The 7058-nt window shown below is 49.8% G+C and overlaps 1 pseudogene across 1 annotated transcript; it reads right to left on the reverse strand.

The window, feature by feature from the left end:
• Positions 1-203: 203 nt before the first annotated feature.
• On the reverse strand, positions 204-3593 carry LOC308568400 (keratin, type I cuticular Ha4-like; annotated as a pseudogene). Its single transcript has 7 exons — positions 3119-3593; positions 2934-3016; positions 2259-2415; positions 1248-1409; positions 1042-1167; positions 651-871; positions 204-264 (listed from the first exon to the last, which is right to left on the reverse strand). The product of its transcript is annotated as a keratin, type I cuticular Ha4-like (transcript).
• Between the last annotated feature and the right edge of the window lie 3465 nt (positions 3594-7058).

A 7058-nucleotide genomic window follows, 5' to 3' on the forward strand; every position in this document is an offset into this window, starting at 1 on the left:
GACGTTGGAACTTGATGATGTGTCTTTGCTGGTTGGGTCTGGAAAGCATTTCCGTGTCTAGAAATATCACAGCTGGCATGACGAGGTTTCTAAAGGCAGCTGAGCTCCGGCAAAGGCAGGACCAGAGGACGTTTTCTATGTTTGATCTAAACGGCTTCATTGTCTTCAAAGAGGATGCCAGTTTTTAAGTTAACAGCAACCTGTTAACAGGGCCCGCAGGAGTTTCCACAAGCGTTGGTGGTAGCACACGGGTTGCAGGGGAGGCTGGGAACACAGTTTTCGAATGGATTAGGGAGAGGAGTGGAGGAAACACCAAGGTTTAATGAAACAACCTATGAGTGCTCAGTGCGTGGAGTTAGTTGGAATCAAATGTGATTGTTACCAAACCCTGTTCCCTTCCCCCAGAATGACATGGGTGGAGGTAGAAAATTGTTCTTTTAGAAAATATTATGTCCACTGTTAGCTCTCTGAGGCAAGGGATGTATGCCCTTTGCCTTTGACCTTACACACATGCTTAACTGTCACATGGTAGACACTCCATTAATGTATATTATTTGGTGAGTTGAAAATACGGCCAATACATGAGTGTCCACAGTGTTGTGTAATCCCACCGCTCATGCTGCCCCAGAAATCCTTTGCCTCACACTTACTTGCAGTCTCCACTCTCCAGAAGGTTCCGGTACGTGTTGATCTCACACTCCAGCCGGGCCTTGACGTCCAGCAGCACCTGGTACTCCTGGTTCTGCCGCTCCAGGTCGCCCCGGATCTCGGCCAGCTGGGACTCCACGTTGGTGATCATGCACTGCACCTGGGACAGCTGGGAGCTGTAGCGGGCCTCCGTCTCCGTCAGCGTGTTCTCCAGGGAGTCTCTCTGTGGGGGGAAGGTGAGGAATGTCACAGAGCTGCTCCTTTAACACGTCCCTCCATAGGCTCCCGGAGAAGTCACAAGCTCCAAGAGTTAAAGAGACTGGGACCCAAAGGGCAGCCCTGTGACTGATTCTGCAGCCTCGCTTTCTCCCCAGGTGTCTGAACACTACCCACCAGGTTGTGCTGGGCCTGCAGCTCGATCTCCAGGGCGTTGACTGTGCGTCTCAGCTCGATGATCTCCGCCTGGCAGGTCTGCAGCTGCTCTGAGCTGGACACCACCTGCTTGTTCAGCTCCTGGGTCTGAAACAAGGTGAGACACAGGGTCAGGCCCTGCCCTAAGGGTCCCACGCTCCTGGGCGGCCCGGTGCCGAGGTGCCCACCTGGTTGGTGTACCATTCCTCCACGTCCCTGCGGTTGGTCTCCACCAGGGCCTCGTACTGGCACCTGGTCTCATTGAGCACGCGGTTCAGGTCCACGGTGGGGGCGGCGTCCACCTCCACGTTGAGGCGGTCTCCGATCTGGCAGCGCAGGGTGTTGACCTCCTGTGGAGGAAGGGGAAGGCGTGAACCCACCGAAACAGATCTGCTGTCTTTCTGCTATAGTCAAGCGAGCACAAAGAAATTCACTGAAAAAAATATCCTGATCTTTCCACAGGCTGACACAGATAGTGTGTGGAAATAAATCCAAATAGGGCTCACATTGATTCCTTTCCCAGAAAACTGAAATAAGCTCACATTTCTTATAAGACTGAGTCCCAACTCTTGGCTATGAGCAGGTCCTTTGTCATTTCTGTCACATCCCTATATGGACCGCATGCCCGGCCGTACCCATCCAGGGGCCCTTCTCAGATAGACCTCACTTTGCCACTTCATGTCTTTGCTCAGCTTCCTCCCTCAGATTGCAACACCCAGGTACTAAAACTCTCCTCCTCTCCATGACATGCCTCTGAGAAGAGTTTCCCTTCGGGCCGACTGGACTGTTCCCAGAACCGGCTGCTCATATGTCTCATATAGCTCTCCTTTCCCTCTGCAGGTATTATATCATGTTTTTACGTGGCTGTCTCCCCAGACTAGAGACTAGGCTGTGAGATCTTTGGAGATCGGGGCTATGTCTCATTTCAATTTTTCTCCTCAACCTCTACCACCAAATTCAGGATCCAACAGTGACCAACAGAGAGCATGGACATCCTTCCCCAGCACCTCCAGCACCTGCCCAGCCCTCCCAGCTCACCTTACTGTGTTCCATGGAGAGAGAGTCATTACTCCCTGAGCTGACCCTGAGTTCTTCAGAGAAGGGTGCCAGCCCAGGGCTCCTGGTGGCAATTGCCTCCTGATACCTGGCTCTGAAGGCTTAGCTCTGAAGCCTATTATTGTTGGTTTTTTCCCTCTCACCTCCTCATGGTTCTTCTTGAGGCAGAGCAGCTCCTCCTTCAGGGACTCCACCTGGGCCTCCAGGTCGGACTTGCACAGGGTCAGCTCGTCCAGGATCCTGCGCAGGCTGGTTATGTCCGACTCCACCAGCTGCCGGGAGGAATGCTCCATCTCGAACCTGCGCACACAGGTTGGAGTGGGAGGAAGAGCCAGGAAGGAAGCTCATCTTCCTGCCCCGTGTCCTGTTTGGATGGAGTTGGCCTAGCTGTCTTTGCACTGGCACCGTTTTCCATCCCTTCTCTCCCATGCGTCCCTCAAGCTCTGCATGGGTAGGCTGGAGAGGACCTGACTCGTCCCAGCACCAGAAGGTACCCGTGGGGACTCCTGGGATGGAGTCTCTCTCTCCTCTCAATGTTGTCGGTTAATATACCACCAAACCAACCCATTCTCTGAGAATTAATTTTAATTTCTGAATTCAGGGGTTTAAGAAGGCCGTCCAGAAAGACCCATGGAGACTGAAGAGCAGATAGGATATGAATCTGGATTTCTGGGACTGATTTTACATGACCATCCCTAAGAGAAGTAATAAAAGGGAGAAACGGCTTCCTCCTCCCTTCCGGGCAACGCTAGGCCCACAGGGCCATGAAAGAGCCATAGAGACCTTGGAGGTCACCTGGCCGAAAAGTCTCAACATACTTGGTTCTGAAGTCATCAGAGGCCAGCTTGGCATTGTCAATCTGCGTCACCAGCCTGCCGTTCTCAGCCTTGGCACACAGAATCTGAAAACAAGATTCCACTGTGAGGACCACTTGAACTTGAGAATGTCTTATTGTTCAAAGCCAGCCAGCTGCTGCTGTGCCCCCACACACCCCACCCCTCACCTTCTGCTGCAGCTCCTCGATGGTCCGGAAGTAGGACTGGTAGCTGGGGCACATCAGGGGCTCCTGGGGCTGGCACCGCTCCTGGATGAGGCTCTCCAGCTCCGCATTCTCCCGCTCCAGCTGCCGCACCTTCTCCAGGTAGCTGGCCAGGCGGTCGTTGAGGAACTGCATGGTCTCCTTCTCGCTGCCATTGAAGGAGCCCTCGCAGAACCAGCCGCAGTTGCCCACGTTGGCGGGGATGTTGCAGGTCCCGGGCAGGGGGATGTTGTGGCAGCTGGGGGCCACGCAGGGCCGGGAGGGGCAGCCGGAGCGGCAGCTGAGGTTGGACAGGCAGCAGCTGTAAGGCATGGTGCTGGGAGAGGTGATGGAACAACAGGCGAGCTGATGGAGGTGGTTATGGGTGAGGTTTGAGTCTCTCCTTCCTCTGTGGTCCTTTTATACCCATTATTGTGGGTGGGGGCTTGGCATGTAGCATAGTTTTCTTTCCTAATGCTTCAGGTAATTTTTTTTCTCCAAAAATATGCTAGTTAGATGCTTCCACAGAGTCCCCCCTCACCCCATAAAATTACCCCATTCATCTCGTGTCACACCGGGCTCCTCCTGGGTCCTGGTGGTTGGTGAAATCACAGTTTCATCAGATGGCTTCAAAGGAGGCAGAATCATCACAGCCGCAAATGGTTCTCCCCATTACTCAGAGGGGAGGGCAGCCAGGGACATGGGTGGAGTCGTTTGGCCATCCTCACGCGTGCGATTCTGCCCCTGGACCTCTCCTAAGTGTGCTCACGTTTCAGGGTGCAGTCCAGCTTGTCTTTACAGCAGAAATTCTCCCTGTATCAGCTGCAAGGACGCTAAGCCTTACTCAGTGAGAATATTACTTGGGGCTTAGAGAGGTTGTCAATAATGGAGAGACTGAAAACAACTGAGTGTTCGTGGTTGGGAAATAAACCAGTGGAATGAACAGGAACAGTGCCAAAGCTGAGACCAGCAAACGACGGCCCACAGGCCAAGTTCGGCCTGCTGCCCTTTTTTGTAAATAAAGTTTTATTGGCACACTGTCATGTTCCTTCATTTAAGCATCATCTACGGCCGCTTTTGTTCTACAGAGTTGAGTAGTGGCAACAGAAACCATATGGCCTGCAAAGCCTAAAATATTTACTCTCCGGCCCTTTGCAGAAAAAGTTTACCAACCTTCACTGAAGCAACAATCTCCCCCAAAGATGAGAAGAAGAAGAAATATATAGAGGGAAACATGCTGGTAAAAGTCCACAGAGAGCCCAGCCTGGCGTGGCTCAGCGGATGAGCATTGACCTAGGATCCAGGAGATCGTGGGTCTATTCCCCATCAGGGCACATGCCCGGGTTGCGGGCTCGATCCCCAGTCGGGGGCGTGCAAGAGGCAGCCCATCAATGACTCTCTAATCATTGATGTTCCTGTTTCTCTCCCTCTCCCTTCCTCTCTTGGAAATCAATAAAGATATATTAAAAAACAAACAGACAAACAAAAAAAAACAGAGTTCGAGTGGCAGTGTTGACACATAAATATGAAGCTTGACACTTCAGACTTAAGACAGGAAAGCGAGAATGAGGGGCTCAGAGCTATCTTTGTATCCATGGTGACCTCCTCACAGTCTCTGGAAATTTCTCTTGCCTTAGTCCTAGACTTAACCCTCTTTCCGAGAGCGTTGAACACCCCTAGAGGTGTGGCTCTACCAACGTGAGGTGCTCCCAGAACAAGTCACAGCGCCCCGAGAATGGAGCTTCACTCTGTGGTCCCTGAGGCGTGGGCAGCACCTGTGACCTCTGCATCACCTCTGGCGTCAGATAGCCTTTGACGCTTCCAACCCCTTGGGAGTCTCCCTCTTGCCCAATAATGAACCTTAACAAAGTAGCCTCCCATCTCACCTCCTATTTTCTGTCACTCTGTCTGTCCTTTGTTCCGCACAGAAACAAAACCATGGTTCAGAAAGGACTCCCGAAAGGTTATCTGTGCAACACAGTGCGAGCCATTCGAGAAGGCCGTGTGTCCCGATTCAAAGGCAGTGGGGGAGGAACAGAAAGGCACACACCTGAAGCCAAAGGACCTCCGTTCACACCCCGAACAACATGAGCTCAAAGAAGTGAGTTCCTTTTTTTTAATTCTTGTTTTCTTGTCTCTGATATTGAAGTAATTATGCTGCCCGCCTCGTACTTTTGCTGTGCAAGTTAAGTAAGATGTGTGTGGATGTGGTTGGATGTGGGGGTGGGCGATTATTTCTGGAACCTCCCTCCGTCCTATTGTCAGCCCAGATGACTCGGATGAAGAATTCTGTGAAAATTCAGTTTTGTTGAACAGACACCTGGACAGGTTGCCCACGCCGACCCAGTGTTGATCAAACCCCACTCACTGACCTTGCAAGCACTAGGGGCACAGAACTATATTCATGAATTAATCAACAAAAGTGCAAATCTTAACATTAACTTGGTGGCTAGACTAGGAAGTTGGCGGGTGGCCCATGATTCCTTCCTTCTTTACTAAGTTCCTGATCTTGTGGGTTAGGTGATCTTATTTGGGGTAGTTGTTGAGGGAGACGAGTTGTTTACATGGGGTTGTACTGCCACCAAAGCATCCTTTCTTTTTTTTTTCTTTTTTTTAATCATTTTTTTTTTTAACTTTTTATAATTTTTATTTTTGTTTAAAGTTTTACAGATGTCCCTTTTTCTCCCCAATGACCCGTTTCCCCCCCGTTCCTTCCCCTTCCCCAGTCACTCTCCCCACCATTGTCCGTGTCCTTGGGTTGTGCATGCATCCTTTCTTGTACTGGCATGGAAATGGGCTCCACTCATCCTCTGGGAATCCTCCAGCCTTACATTTCTGTGCAAATATTCATAAAGATGATGATGGTGGTGGTGATGATGATGATGATGATGATAGCATTTCATGAATATTTATTATGTGCCTCACAAGGTGCTAAGTGCTGTGGCACAATTCTCAGTTGATCCTTCCAACAACCCTGTAAGTTTGGTCTACAAAATTATTCCGACTTCACAAAATAAAGACATAGATTAAAAAAGGCTCAGAATCTTCCCCAGCCACAGCCAATAAATGGCAGAGCTGGGATTTAAACAGCTCAGCCGTCTAACTCCCAAGCCTGACTACCTAAACACAGTGCAAAACATTTGGCACCAAAGTTCCTCTGATTTTGCTAGAGGACAAAAATTTTAGATTAATTTCTGCCCATTGTCCCACTCGTAGTTTTTGTTTCAGGCCCCCTCTGGGGCCCTGTTCCCCTGTCTCTACTTACCCCGTCAGTCTCTGCCCAAGCAGTCCTCTTACCCAGCTACTCTCTACGGTACCTTTGTGAACTAAGACCAAGTTACACTCATCGGCTCTTCTCTACAGGGAAATGCCATCCTTTTTCATAATTGGTTGATACAACCAGATTAGAAATTAAATTGGTTTTGTGGGGTTTTTTTTAGCATCTAAACAAATGGAAATGCACAATGGCATGATCTAAGGTGATTCAGAATCTGGGAGAAGACCTAGCTAGCTAGCCTGGAACTTTCAGCCTTATAAAAGTTCACTTCAGTGGTAAGTTTTGTGTCTTAGAATCAAAGAATTCTATAGCTAGAAGGACTTGAATTTATGGAAGAGAAAACTGAGGCACAGACAATGAGGTAGGAAGGAAATGAATACAATAGATTACTTTCTAGTCAGGTAGTATACTGGGACCCTTCACACATAGTGTTCCCGTCTCACCCCAAAGAGTTTGGATTCCATTATTGTCATCAGTGTCAGAGATGAACCTGAGACACTGGGAAGAAATTTAACTTGTCCAGTGACACAGGCAGGTAAATTAAAGTCTGCCTGGGCCATCACACCTCATTGCAAATTAGAGAGATGAGACACTGACTAGGTCAAGGTGTGTCAAAGTGCAAGAACTGGAGAAAAACATGGAAACTAG

Source organism: Miniopterus schreibersii (genome assembly GCF_964146895.1).
Source record: "Miniopterus schreibersii genome assembly, chromosome: 16".
Taxonomy (NCBI): Eukaryota; Metazoa; Chordata; class Mammalia; order Chiroptera; family Miniopteridae; genus Miniopterus; species Miniopterus schreibersii.